This window comes from Ceratotherium simum, unplaced genomic scaffold (assembly GCF_057802395.1).
Source record: "Ceratotherium simum simum isolate JZ-2026a unplaced genomic scaffold, ASM5780239v1 HiC_scaffold_43, whole genome shotgun sequence".
NCBI classification, from domain to species: domain Eukaryota; kingdom Metazoa; phylum Chordata; class Mammalia; order Perissodactyla; family Rhinocerotidae; genus Ceratotherium; species Ceratotherium simum.
Window position 1 is genome coordinate 9,043,417 of NW_028261259.1, and position 15,269 is coordinate 9,058,685.

General features: G+C 38.1%; 1 long non-coding RNA gene and 1 pseudogene across 2 annotated transcripts in view; both read left to right on the forward strand.

Moving 5' to 3' along the window:
• Nucleotides 1-15,269, forward strand: part of LOC147911561 (uncharacterized) — a 76,851-nt pseudogene that overhangs the window by 18,124 nt on the left and 43,458 nt on the right. The gene's annotated exons all lie outside the window — the stretch shown is intronic.
• LOC147911562 (uncharacterized) lies at nt 3,866-10,548 on the forward strand. The gene is made up of 3 exons (XR_015550852.1): nt 3,866-6,069; nt 9,272-9,314; nt 10,534-10,548. It is a non-coding gene; the product is annotated as an uncharacterized LOC147911562 (long non-coding RNA).

Consider the following 15,269-nt stretch of genomic DNA (forward strand, 5'->3'; position numbering starts at 1 on the left):
TTCCTAGCAGAGATACGACTTTAATGAGTACATAAGAATTATTTGTAATTAGAACCTGAAAGTACTCATCTGAATAGGGTTGGTTTTTGCTGCTTTCATTGTGGTTTACATGAATGAATATAAATTGATATGCCTAAATTGGCTAAATTATCTTTTCTGAACTATTAGTGTGCTTTTATTGTTGGTCAGTTTCAAAGGTAAATTCTAGTATTATTTAGGCCTATCTAAAATGAGAATGACTCAGATATTTTAAAGACCTCACCCAATCAGACTGCTCCCATCTTTGATCTTAAATTCTGATTTCAAATAGCATAGAGTTAAAAAAAAAAAGAACCTTGTGTTATTGTCAGTGTAAATAAGACTTAATCTTGATACTTCACAATGTGAATTCCCTTGGGCTAAAATTTCACTTATGTGTTTACTACCACAGTGCTATGCTGGTATGGAGGATCAATAAATACTATATGATAATAACTGATATGCAGTTTTCTTAATGACTACTCTAAGGAAAAATAATTTCAAAAAGAAGAAAAGAATATCTTTCAATCTAGCCATAGATCGCTATCCATAGATCTGTATCTCTATGTCTGTCTCTATCTAGAGATCTCTATCTCTGTCTACATCTCTATCTCTGTTTAGAGATCTCTATCTAAGTTGGAAGTTAATAACAGTATGATATAGATATGTTAGGAATACAATTGCAATTGCTTTATTCTTACTTGACATTTTTACTGAAGGGCAACCTGGCATTATAATTTAAAATGAATTTTTTCTTCTCATATTTTTAATTTTTCCATATGTTAACACAAGTTAAACTCATAACTTGACTGTAATAAACATATTCGAGCCAATTTCTGTTTGCCACAAAAAGCCATTATGATGTGACCTAATTTGATATTTTAAAAATTGCCATTAGTGACTTTAGGCACAAATAGAAAGGGAGCAGCACTGTGTCAGAAGATCTAAATTATGAAGGAAAAATGAGATTTTTTTCTAGGAGAATGCCTGTCAGATGTAACCTCCTTTGCTTTTTCCTGAAATGGGGCTTGCTCTGTTTTTTTGTAGTGGGAGAATTTCTCAGAGATATTCTGCTGTAGCACCTTTCCCAGTCCTTACGTCCCTCTCATTTCCTTCTTTTTTTTTTAGCACAGATTCTGTGGTCCAACATTATAAGCACATCGTTGCAAACCATCAACTACCATATCCCTTTTTGCCTTCAATCTTATTTACCTAGAAAATCTGTAATTCTAATTAAACCCAACTACCTGCCTACTCATGCCTGCATCTGAGCAGCTGAGTATGATTACAGAAAATCACAGAAGCATGCTATTTGGTCTGCTTGTTATTCATGATCACAGGTATCAAGTGGGTCCTCACTGCTGTCCAACAATGTACCACATGTCCCTAGTCATGTGAATCTCCTATTCTTACAATGCCTCTTTCACCTATTTTCCTCTATCCTCAAATCTTGGGCATCTCTCCCCTGATCCTCTCACTCAGATCACTCTGTCGCTCAGAGAACAATCTCCATATTGGCGAAAGAGTGTAATGAACTTCCTGTTTGTTTCAATAAGAAAACAAAAGCTATCAGAAGAAACTTCTACATTCTCCCACCATCAGATCTGCCAATCTACCTTCATCTGAAACTGTACTCCCTGTTCCCTGCTGTTACAGTGGATGAACTGTCTGGACCTCTACACTTTTCCACGTGTACGCTGGACTCCACAACCTCTCGTCTACTTGAGCGTTCCAAGACTGACATTATCTCCTCTCCCTCCTGTATTGTACGGTTTTCCATTTTGACTGCTTTATTTCCATCAATCTACAAACATGTAGATTGGTATCTGTGTCATCTCTCAACGTAAATAGAACAGAATAAAATTGATCTTGGTCTTGAATCTTTTCGTGCCACCTTATTTCTCTTGTTCTGTTTTTAGCAAAGCTCCTTGAAAGAACTCTCTGCACTCCCCGTTTCCACTTCCTCTTCTCCCATTCTCTCTTAAACCCACCCCGCTCTGCTGGAAGACCTCTAATCAAGGTCAGCGGTGGCCAGCACATTGACAAATATAATGCCAATTCTGAGTCTTCATTTAACATAAACTCTCAGGAACATTTGATCCAGTCGGTCACTTTCTTTTTTCTAAAACACTTTCTTAAAACTTGGCTTCTGCTAAAATACATTCTCCTACTTTTCTGGCTGTTTCTTCTTAGTCTGCCTTGCTGGTTTCTCTTCCTCTTCTTAACCTCTCAACGTCAAATGCCCCAGAAATCAGCCCTGGATCCTCTTCCCTGTATAGTCTACATTCCTTCGTTGGGGATCTCACCTATTATTGTGGCTTTAAATACATTCTATCTGATGATGATCCTCCAGATCTATGTCTTGAGTCCCAATCTGTCCTAAGCTCCATTTTCCTATATACAACTGCATGCTTTAGGTCTCTGCTTAGAAGATTAATATGCATTTAAAATTTTTGTTCAAAAACAATTCTTGGTTTCACCTCCCAAATCTGCCTTTACTTCATTGTTCTCTATCTCAGTAAATACCACCATCATCCAGGACTGTGGTTTTGTACAAATCCGAGGTGCATTGTTCTTATGGGTTAATTGAATTTTTATTTACATCTTCTGTGTATTTTCCCCAAGGGGCATCTCATTTATTCAAAATGGACTTAAAAATGTAAACAATTTGGCAATTGTACCTAGCTCTTGAAATTTTCAACCTAACTGGGCAGCTACTATATTAATTACATGATGAAAATGATCAACTAATATCCTTTTGAGAAATTACCAAAAATCAGAGAATAACCTTCATATCGGACAGAGCATGTAATGCAAAAACAAACAAACAAACAAAAAAAAAAACTTTTAACCAGTTTTAGGTCTTGAAGAAATTTTAGCAAAGGGTTTTTGATTTTAAAAAAAATCAGTTTTTACCTAGCATTTAGGGGAGTAACCATACCTTATTTTTTGATTCCACAAAAGATGGCCACATTTGTTTTTCACTAAAAAGTGGTAAATATTATGTAGAAAATCTGAAAGAATTGACCAAAATACATCTCCTAAAGCTAATAAGTGATTGCAGCAAGGTTTCAGGATACACTCACTTTCCTATATACCAACAATGAACAAATGGAATTTGCAATTAAAAACACAATACCATTTACATTAGGAATGAAATGAAATGAAATACTTATGTATAAATCTAATGTATTATGTACAGGATCAATATAAGGAAAACTATAAAACTCTGATGAACAAAACCAAAGAAGAACTAAATAAATGGAGAGATAGTCTATGTTCATGGATAGGAAGACTCAATATTGTCAACAAGTCAGTTTTTTCCAATTTAATTTATAGAGATTCAATGCAATCCCAGTCAAAATGCCAGTAAGTTATTTTGTGGCCATCAACACACTGATTCTAAAATTTATATGGAGAGGCAAAAGACCCAGAATAACCAATCCAAGATTGAAGGAGAAGGGCAAAGTTAGAGGGCTGACACTGCCTGACTTCAAGACTTACTATAAAGGTATAGTAATCAAGGCAGTGTGGTATTGGTGAAAAAATAAATAGATCAATGGATAGATTAATAGATAAATAGATCTCTGTTCTGAGAATAGAGAGCCCAGAAATAGACCTAAATAAATACAGACAACTGATCTTTGACAAGGAATCAAAGGCAATACAATGGAGAAAAGATAATTTGTGCTGGAACAACCGGACATCTACATGCAGAAAATGAACCTAGGCACAGATCTTACACCCTTCACAACAATAACACAAAAAGGATCACAGAATTAAATGTAAAATGCCATATTATAAAAGTACTAGACGATAGCATAGGAGAAAACCTAGATGGGTTTCGGGTATGGTGATAACTTTTTAGATACAACACCAAAGGCATGATCCATGAAAGAAATAAGTGACAAGCTAGACATCATTAAAATTAAAAACTTCTGCTCTGCAAAAGACAAGAGAAGGAGAAGACAAGCCACAGACTGGGAGAAAATATTTGCAAAAGACATGTCTGATAAAGGACCGCTATCCAAAGAACTCTTAAACCTCAACTGTAAGAAAACAAAGAACCCAATTTAAGAAATAGGCCAGAGACCTTAACAGATACCTCACCAAAGAAGATATACAGATGGCAAATAAGCACGTGAAAAGATGCTCCACTTCATATGTTATCAAGGAAATGAAAATCAAAACAACCATGAGATACCATTACACACCTATTAGAATGGCCAAAATCTGGAACAATGACAACACCAAACCCTGGCAGGGATATGGAGCAACAGGAACTCTCATTCATTGCTGGGAAATGTACAGCTAATTTGAGAGAGAGTTTGGCTGTTTCTTACAAAAGTAAATGTACCCTTACTATATGATCTAGAAGTTGTGTTTCTTGGTATTTACCCAAAGTAGTTGAAAACTTATATCCACAAAAGAACCTGCACACAGATGTTTATAGCAGCTTTATTCATAATTGCCAAAACTTGGAAGCAACCAAGATGTCCTTCGGTAGGTGAATGAATAAATAAACTGTGGTACACCCAGGCAGTGGAACATTGTTCAGCACTAAAACGAAATGAACTATCGAGTCATGAAAACACACGGAGGAACCTTAAATGCATGTTACTAAGTGAAAGAAGTCAATCTGAAAAGGCTACATAATGTGTGATTCCAACTATAGGACAATCTGGAAAAGGCAAAACTATGGATACAATAAAAAAATTAGTGGTTGCCAGGGGTTGGGGGGTGGTCGGGGGGATGAATAGGCAAAGCATAGAGGATTTCTAGGGCAGTGAAAATACTCTGTATGATACCATAATGATGGATACATGTCGTTATACATTCATCCAAACCCATCGAATATACATCACCAAGAGTGAACCCTAAGGTAAACTATGGACTTTGGGTGATTATGACTTGTCAATGTAGGTTCATCAGTTGTAACAAATGTACTACTTTGGTGCAGGATGTTGATAATGGGGGAGACTGTGGAGAAGGGGCAGGGAGTATATGGGAAATCTCTGTACCATCCCTTTAATTTTTCTGTGAACCAAAAACTGCTCTTAAAACAGTGAAGTCTTAATTTTTAAAAAAGTGATAAATATCAAAGAACTAAAAACACATCATTAGCTTTTTTTATATGCTGCTGCTACTGCAGAAAACTTCATAAGCTTTTCAGCCAGAATATTGCAAAGATCAAAGAGCTTTCAAAGAGATTTCTAATTCTAACAATAAATATAGATACTCTCTCTATGTAATCCAAGCTTGCTATGCTCTATGACATAGGGTACTCCATATTCTAAGCAAGACAGAGACCTCTTAAAAGTCAATCATGGAAAAATGATAAACATTAAATAATATAATAGATGTGTGCACAAATTATTAAGCATAATTAAAAATTCATTTTATGACTACTGTTGTTTTCCATATCATGGTCCTTTCCCATCCTATATTTCTGCCTCCTGCCTAGATGTAGCTGCCATCTTGAATTTTGTGGTACCATTCCCTTTTTAAAAAAATAGTATGTACTCCTAAATAATATATTGTGTTGGTTAGTATTATTGATTAGTTTTGCTTCATAAAAATGGTGTCATTATGGAGGCTTTCTTTATCCAAATAGATATAGCATGTTTAAGTAGGTTAAACTTGACAGTACAATGAGTACGAAAATATTGTTTACATGCCTGTGTTTTTTATTGCCATCAGTATTGTGTAATTTGGTCTTGCAACTGATTAGCCAATTAGGAATTGGAAGGGTGATATGTAAATGTTACTGTCTAACTGACAGGATGATTTATTAGGAGCGGATTTTTGTTGTTGGAGAGGCCCAGTGCCGAACTGAAACTTGTGTGTAATGGCAGACTTGTGGCCAGCTTTTTAGTAAAATTCAGCCAGCATTGAATTCCATTCAAGTATGATTTTCTTTGTTTGCCAGTGGTGTCATACTGATTTAAAAATGTGTTTACCCTTTACATGGCTTCAATCAGCATTATTGAAACTTTCAACACCCATGGGATATACGCCATGGGCCCTGATGTCACCCACTGACTATGCTAGGTTAGTTTTTGCCACTGTTTGTGCTAGTACTTTCTCTTCTTCCAATGTCAACTGCTAAGTGGATCTTCTGAACCATAAGATTTGCATGAAGAGGGCTTCCCTTTGCTCTTAGAAAACTGTGTGTTCTACTCATTGACCCAGCTTGTTTACTTTGGTCTCAGAGATGGTTGGAGTTTTGTTTTCGTTAAAAATATTCTTTTGGCTTTTGTCTCAATGTGATATGGATAGAAAAGGCTATCAATTATTTTTATAAGGAAAGCAGAAGAAGAAGGAACTGACATTTTTTAATCTACAAAATAAAAAAGTATTCATCTACTTTAGGAAATAATAAGAATCAATATTATGAAAATGTGCTAGTTAAATCTTCCTAGTTTTAAAAGTGCTCCCTCAAAATTCTGATCTGTCTTTATTCCCTTTGTTTTAAAAGGCAAGTTATGTATACATACCCTCCATAAAGATTTTATAAGCTGTTAATGGAGAATAGAATAATATGGTCATACTTAAAGTTTATTGCCTTAAATAATTAATTTAAGCTCACTGTTGTAAAAAAAGTTTGAATTTTATTTTGTATCATCTTTGGATGCATATCTGAAAACCTTTTATTTTTCTTATAATTCTTTTTACTTATACTGATGTTAAACTGCTTTAAGTAGCAGGCACAGCTAAGTTCACAAAAATGAGATGGATTGCTGGCTTTCATTCTTGAAGTTCCTATTTTAAGGGAATAAGGTGAGAAAATATGATAGTGAGATGGCACATGTAGAGGCATCTGGGAAACCACTGAACCCAATGATCAAAAAAATCCTGGAGAGAACGTTCCATCGATTAAAGTGCAATTAGCCTGCAAGAGTGGTACATATCAATTATTCACAACATTGTGCAAATTACTCTAATTAGGTAATTGCATTGTTTGCCTTCTACTATCTTAGCCTAATTTCTGGGGAATTATTGGTTAGAGGAAAGAGGAGCTATTTGGAAGGGTTGGGGAGAGGAAGACCGTGTTTAAGGGCATGTATTCCTTCTAGAAAGAAGCTTGGAACAGGTAGAGGTCTGCAGGGGCTGGAGACTGTAGGAGGACAGCCGTAGGGATGGGGCCCTGAAAATCGGGGAGACAGAGTCCAGAATGACATGTCAGACATGACCACGATAGAAACATCTACTGTGATCCTGAATTAATGTCTTAGCAAACATTTTCAGTCAGAAGAATGACCTAAAACATCCAGGAGACTTTAAATCGAAATATTATTTCAGGACTCTGGATTTTTTTTTTTCTGGGAAGATTGGCCCTGTGCTAACATCTGTTGTCAATTTTCTTCTTTTTCTTTTTTCTCCCCAAAGCCCCAGTACATAGTTGTATATCATAGTTGTAGAGTTGTAGTTCTTCTATATGGGACACTGCCTCAGTAGGTCCGCGCCCAGGATCCGAACCGGCGAACCCTGGGCCACCAAAGTGGAACACGCGAACTTAACCACTACGCCACCTGACCGGCCCCTGGATATATTTTAAAGACCATAGACAGAATATACCCAATGAGAGATTATACTAATTGTTTATCATTGCATTCATGCTAACATTCTGAATCTAGCATGTAAAAGTGTCCTAGATAAAATAATAGTGGAGTTGACATTATTTTTCATCACCATCGTGCACCTTTACTTTTTGTTCTAGTTAGCAGATATCTGACTTAATAAAATACAAAGGTTAGTTATGAGCAGAGACAGATGTAGACATATCAAAACAGTCGTTTATTTTTTCATCAAAGTCAAAAGCAAACTAAAACAAAGAAACAAATAAAACTCCATACACTGGATTGCCACTTAATTTAATTTTTATGTTATCCCAGAGTCCTGAAGATTTGTGTACACATTAGCACAAATATCTAGCATACATATATGTCTTAGGCCATTACCAGTGAATCTGTTCTTTCAGAAAGTGTCACCGAATTATACATTTAAAATCAACGCAAAGAAAATGAAAAAGGAGCCATTTTTTATTAGTTGACTTGTTTACTCAGCAAACACTTTCTAAATACCTACTATGTGCCACTCTGCTAGGTTATGGTAATACAATGACAAGTAATACACAGCTCCTGCCTTCAGAAATGTTGCAGTCTAATGGGGGCATCAGACCCAAACACTTATAAAGCAATGTGAAAGTGTAGTGAAATAGACATGTACAGGATCTTATGAATGATTGAGAACTCTGCTCCGAGCAGTCACTGCTGGATTCTAAGGTAACATTGATTAGCTGAATTAAGACCACCCACATAAGGAACCACACTGCGTGGTAGAGTGCATATACCTGTTCTGCCTTTGCCTGGTGAAGGATATGGCTGTGTTCAGAAGTACACTGTTTTAGCTCATGTGGTTTCATTTATAGCATTGACAGGTAGATGTGATAAATATCAAAGTTTTCCAAAATGAGTTACTAAACTTCCTTCTTCCTGCGAAGTTCTAACCCAAAATTGTTCACTAAAGCAGAATTACCAGGGCCCAGGAAGAGGTTTGGGTACTAGCCAGAATTCTTATGAGTAACTGAGTGAAAAGTGTTTTCCTCATCAAAGTATTTTGCCTTCATTTTCTGAACTAAATGGAGGGAACTGACAGTGTTTCTGATGGTTGTTGCTGCTGATGGGGGTGGTAGTGGTGGGGATGGTGGTAAGAGATTTCTCTTTTTATTTTAGTCAACCACAGCAGTGTTTCTCAGAAGCCATTTGATACACAAATATGGAGGTGAGAGTTGATCCATGCTGGTTTCTGAGAATCCTCCTCATTGCCTTTCTTGTGCCTTCCTTGAACTTTTTTATTTCAAGTTTTACAGCTAATTCTTCCATGGAAACAGACAAGGGACTAAAATAAAAAATAGAACCGTTGTCAAGTTACAGGGCTTCCAGCCCTATTCTATAAAGGCCTTTGCCTTATATTCCTCTAATCCCTTCACAGTAGTAAATGAAGGACTCTGGCCCCTCTTTTAATTGAGGGTGGAGCTTCCTTCTGACCTCATTTTAGTGAAGGGATTCTTTTCCTCATGAGGGCACCTCTTTCCAGCCTGAAGATGCCATCTGCGGAAGAAGATAGTGGTCCTTTGTCTCAACTGGGCACTTTGTAATTCTAAAGACCTTGAGTGTATGACGTATGATTCACTAAAGACCTCTTAGCCTCCCCAGGTGTGAGCTCTTCTGTTTTTGTTTTTGTTTTTCAGTGCTGGATCAGAGAAACCATGGAAGCCATAGAATATCCTGAGTGTATCCCAGAGCTACAGCTAGTGGGCCTAGAACTAAAGCCCGGAATTGGGGATGTCTGTCTGGGGTGGACAATGGCCTCTTAGCAATTTAGCTAAGCTAAGACAGAATTCTGAGTGTGTTCTCAGCTCATTGCCACATTTCTACATTTTCACAAAAATATGTTTAAAAGAAGAGCAGCATGGTACAGACCAAGGAGAACAGAGCAGAATACTGAGGGTGTGGTCAAGCTAGGGTAAGGTAAGTGGTTAGTGAAGTCTCCCAACCAACGAAACCAGATAAACCAAAGGCATTTGACCAACCAAAGAGAAAACTCAAGACAGTGCTAAGAGTGGGAGGTAGTGAACAGCATATTAGGGGAAGAGGCAGAGCCCTGAGTGGCACTCAGAAGAGAGGCGTCAATAATCTTCACGTTGAGGCTGCTGATGGAGCCATGAGCGTGAGCAAACAGAGCATAGACCTGCAGAGACAAAAATTCTGGAAGCTCGGAGATCTGTTTTGTATTGTCATTTTCCTATTATTTACATCCTTAAGTCTAAAATATTTCCCTAGGAGTGTGATAGCTGGAATGCTTCCTCAAGTTGACTATAAACACTATGAAGTGTAGGTTTTACTGAGAAAAAAGTACCAAACGATATCAATATTTTCCCCACAGCTCCAGAAAAAATGTGTCCACAAGCACAATTCTATCCTTGAATTGGCAACACAAGTGAAATGGATCATTTTCTGTCAGGGAATGTATTACTGAGTTCTCCGATTTATTTTTTTGGAACTTCAGTATTCTGGGTTCTGACATATGGCTTTGCTTTGGAAGTTAAGTAGAAGGCAAGGACCCTCACACAGCTATTGTGCACACTCAGTTGCAGTAGCTCCCATTCATTGAGATTTTAGCTCTGCAGGCAGCCAGCCTCCCACTGGGGCAGATGGTAGGGACAGGGGACTGACTTGGAAATAGGTGGTAGGAATGGAGGCCATTAAGGAAAGTCTGTGGATGATTAGAGGGAGGTTGAATGCCTTTCTTTCTGGATGGTTTTGAATTGAGTTGTGTCCCCGCTCCACCTACCCCCCCAATTTTTATGTCAAAATCCTAACCCGCAGTACCTCAGAGTGTAACCTGATTTAGAAATAGGGTCATTGCAGATATAATTAGTTAAGATGAGATCATAATGGCATAGGGTGGGCCCTAATCCAACCTGACTGGTGTCCTTATAAAAATGGAAAGTATGGCACAGACACACACAGGCGGAACACCAGGTGAAGATGAAGGCAGAGGTTGGGGTGATGCTTCTACAAGCCAAGCAATGCCAGAGATTGCCAGGAAACTACCAGAAGCTGGGGGAGAGGCATGGTAGAGATTTTTCCTCACAGCCCTCAGAAGAAACCAATCTGCTGACACCTTGATCTTGGACTTCTAGCCTCCAGAACTGTGAGACTGACTATACATTTCTGTTGTTTAAGCCATTTAGTTTGTGGTACTAGAAAACAAATATGTGTATTGTTTGTGTTTCTTATCTGTCTCCTCCAATTCACTCTGCATTCATTGAGGTCAGGGACCATGTCCTGGTCATTTCCAAATCCTCGTCACATAGAACAGTGTCTAGCACACTTAGAGAGCCCTCAAAATGTTTATTGAATAAATAAGTAAATATATTGGTTTCTACCAATAACATTTGGATATCTCTCGATTAGCAAAGCGTATATTCTATTCTCCCAATTCTCAAACTTAGTTCAATTTAGTAATTTGGACCCTGGATTAGGTTCAGGGTGGCCTTCCTTGATTACCCCTTCTTCTCCCCAGATCCTACCACTGCCCTTCATTCAGCTATTTCTGTATTTAAAAGTTAAACATAACAATTTTCATAGTATCTACAGATAAGTGAAATTTTTATACCACTGTTCTAGGAAAGCCTTCATTTACGATAAAATTTGTATAGGTTGTATCAAACGTTGGGTTAGGATTTTCTTGAGGGTAAAAAAGCAATTTTTTTTATTGATGGACAAATAAAATCAAGGATTGATTTTACTATAAAGATGTCTACTCATTATAGAGATGTGTCTTGAGTAAATAAAGAACATTAAGTGGACAATTTACTTAGAGCAAAGTGATAGCTTATCCAAAACATTACCATAGATGCAGATCCTATCATCTAGACTGTGGAAACTAGCTATACAAGATTATAGTGATGTCTGAGTGAACTGAGATATTTTTGAACTATAAGTGAAAATGTAGGTCCTTAAAAGTAAACTGGAAAACTTTTCCCCCAGATGCAAGCAATGAAAATATGCCAACTGGCCATATGTGGAAATCTCGGCATCTATTTACTTGAGTTTTAGCCTTTGTACCAAGTAGTTGAGAAGCAGAGGGGAAGGAGCCTTACTGGAGGCTCCAAAGGGGACAAGATGACATAGGGGACACAGGGAAGAGGGGAAGAATTCTGGGTCAGAGGTGGACGGGATATCTTTCTGTAAGAGTCCTCTGAACCCCTGGCTTAGGAGTCTCTTGTGAAAGCTTGGAGATCAACTGAAATATCCTTACACCATGATAACTTGGAAACGTTTTCAACTTCGTATCTTTTGTGTGTTTCAGTTCCTGGGGTTCTTTGTGTTTGTCTGGTTATGTTTCTTCTAAAAGAGGGAAACAAAGATAAACACTTCCATTAAATTCCTGGTCCAGTTAAATATATGATGGACAGCATGATTTTACATAAACTTCCCTCTGAAAACTCATTTGCTTGAATTATGGTTGTTTTAAGTGGAGTTATATGTTTTGCTTGAACGTTTAGACTTGTCAAAATGGCTGCACAAAAGCTTTTATGCTGAATTACATGTCTCAAGTTGCAGTTCAGTAAAAAGGATTTTCAGAGAAAAGGGAAGGTCGTACCCTATGTGGTCAGAGGTGACTCTACGCTGGCTTTTCTCTCCGTGTTTACTGTGTAAGATTGCTCTAACAGTGTGAATTAGAGGCACTAGACTCAAATCTGTTTTAAGAACATTCCAGATTTACTGTACTAAAAATGGTGAGATAAAATTTTCTGTAAGCTTTCCCACTTGCTACATGGCATTTAAGAGAAATTCACTCAGTTGAAGACAGTATCTTGTGAAACCTAAAACCAAACGAAAAGACTTGGAAGGAAGCATCTTCTGACTGGGATAGTCAAATGTCTGTGGTGTCTATTCGATGGTGCAGCAAGCGAAAGAGAACTCCTTGGTTTTCCTTGTCCCTAATCTAACCTCGGTTTCTAGGAATTAAAAACAGAAGGGCAGTTTGCAGCTCAGAGAATTCTCCTTAACAACTTCAGCTGGACGGAGCCCAGAATCTGGCTCTGGTATATAAAATTACACTTTTAACTGTATGTGAGGATATTAACACTCGCTTTTGCCAGTTTCAAACAGACTTATATATGTGGTATACACATAGATATTGAATTTTCTAAGACATTTACTGTTAGAAATGCCTTTTAAACCCCTGGACTAAAGGTGCGTTAGTGTGGAATACCATGATTCCACATATTTGACTCCATTTTACTATGCCCCATTTATTTATAAATTTCTGTATTCATTCACTCACTCATTAATTACTTAATTTATTTATTACCTAAATGTAACAGACTTACTGAGAAGTATACAAATCTTACATGAGTAGCTCAAAAATCTTTTATAAAGGGGACACATCTGTAAACCACCACCTAAATCAAGATATCAAACACCAGCACCCTGGGGCCGGCCTGGTGGCGTAGTGGTTAAGTTCACACGCTCCGCTTCGGCGGCCCAGGGTTCACAGGTTCGGATCCCAGGTGCAGACCTACGCACCACTTATCAAGCCATGCTGTGGTGTTGTCCCACATATAAAGTAGAGGAAGATGAGCACGGATGTTAGCCCAGGGCTAATCTTCCTCAGCAAAAAGAGGAAGATTGGCAACAGATGTTAGCTCAGGGCTAATCTTCCTCACACACACAAAAAACCCCACCAGCACCCCAGAAGCCACCTTGAGTCCCCTCCATGGACTTACCTCCTCAAAGGTAACAACTCTTAAGACCTCTGTCACTGTTGACTAGTGCTGCTGGTTCTTGATTTCCATAGAAATGGAATCATGCAACTCGTACTGCTTTTTTTCTCTAGCTTCTTTTGCTCAGTATTGTGTCTGGGAGGTTCATCCATGTGATTGCATGTGGCAATAATTTGTTCTATTTCATTGCTTTGTAGAAATCCATTTTGTGTATTTTAAAATTTACTTTCCATCCTATGGCTGACGCATTTTGGGGTTATTTACAGTTTTAAGCTATTAAGAATAATGCATCTGGGGCTGGCCCAGTGGTATAGCAGTTAAGTTCACACACTCTGCTTTGGCAGCCTGGGGTTCGTGGGTTCGGATCCCGTGCCTGAACATATGCACCGGTCATCAAGCCATGCTGAGGCGGCATCTCATATAAAGTAGAGGAAGATGGGCACAGATGTTAGCCCAGGGCCAACCTTCCTTAGCAAAAAGAGGAGGATTGGCAACAGGTGTTAGCTCAGGGCCAATCTTCATTAAAAAAAAAAAAGAAGAATGTATCTATAGACATGCTTGTGTGTGTGTTTGGTGCACATGTGTGTGCATGTCTGCTTAGGATTAGAATGGCTGCATATAGGATACACATTTGTTCAGCTTAGAAGATACTGCCAGACAGTTTTCCAGAGTGGTTTTAAAATTTTACATTCCCACCAACAGTGTTTAAGAGTTCCAGTTATTCTGTATCCTCACCAGTGCTTTATAGAGTCAGTGTTTTTTCTGATTTATTTTATGACTTTTATTTAGCTATTCTGGGGGATATGTAGTAATACTCCATTGTGGTTTGTATTTGTATTTCTCTGGTCACTAATAATGTTAAAATTTTTTATTTGCTTGTTGGCCATTTGGGTAGGCTCTTTTATGATGTGCCTGTTAATGTCTTTTGCCATTTTTCAAAATTGGTGGTCTCTGTTTTACTTTCTGATTTGTAGGATGCTTTTTAAAAAAACATGAATTCTTTGTTAGATATATATTACAAGTATATCTTTTATGATAGCTTATCTTCACTCTTTATGATGTCTTTTTTTTTTCTTTTTTTTTTTGGTGAGGAGGATTGTCCATGAGCTAACCTGTACCAATCTTCCTCTATTTTTTGTACGTGGGACGCCACCACAGCATGGCTCAATGAGCAGTGTGTAGGTCCACGCCTGGGATCCAAACCTGTGAACCCCAGGCCTCCGAAGCAGAGTGTGTGAGCTTAACCACTACGCCACCGGGCTGGCCCCTTTTCTTCCTTTTCTAAAGCTTCAGTTCATGGTTGTGTATCCTAGTTGTTAGTTTAAGTTCTCTATGTGAGCTGCCACCACAGTATGACAACTGACAGATGCGTGATGTGGTTCCACGACTGGGAAACAAACCCAGGCCGCGGTGGCGAGAGTGCCAAATCTTAACCACCAGATCACCAGGGCTGGCTCTGTGATATCTTTTGATCAATTTATGTTCTTACTTTCAATGAAGCCCAATTTATTAATGTGTTCCATTACTGTACGTGCTTTCTTTTGTCCTTTTAAGAAATATTTACATAATCCAAGATGGTGAAGATGTTCTCCTATGCTATATTCTGGAATCTTTGTCATTTTACCATTCACGTTTATGATCCATCTGGTAGTGATTTTTGTGTGTGGTGTGAGGTAGGAGTTGAGGATCATTGTTTTCTTATATGGGTTTATTGCTAGCTATGTGCCCTCTTTTTAGCAGAGAGCTGCTTTAGTTTGTCTAGGAGCAAAAACCTTCCTTTGGACTCACACCCTTAAACAAAATATGACAGAGAAACTCTACTTTGAAACTGAAGAGAGGAAGTGTCCTTGCGCCTTGAGGGGGAAGTGTGGGGTTCTTTTGGTTGTTGGTTTGAGGTAGGTGAGATGCAGCATGAAGATAGTGCCAACAGCATTTTTCAACCGCTCAATAA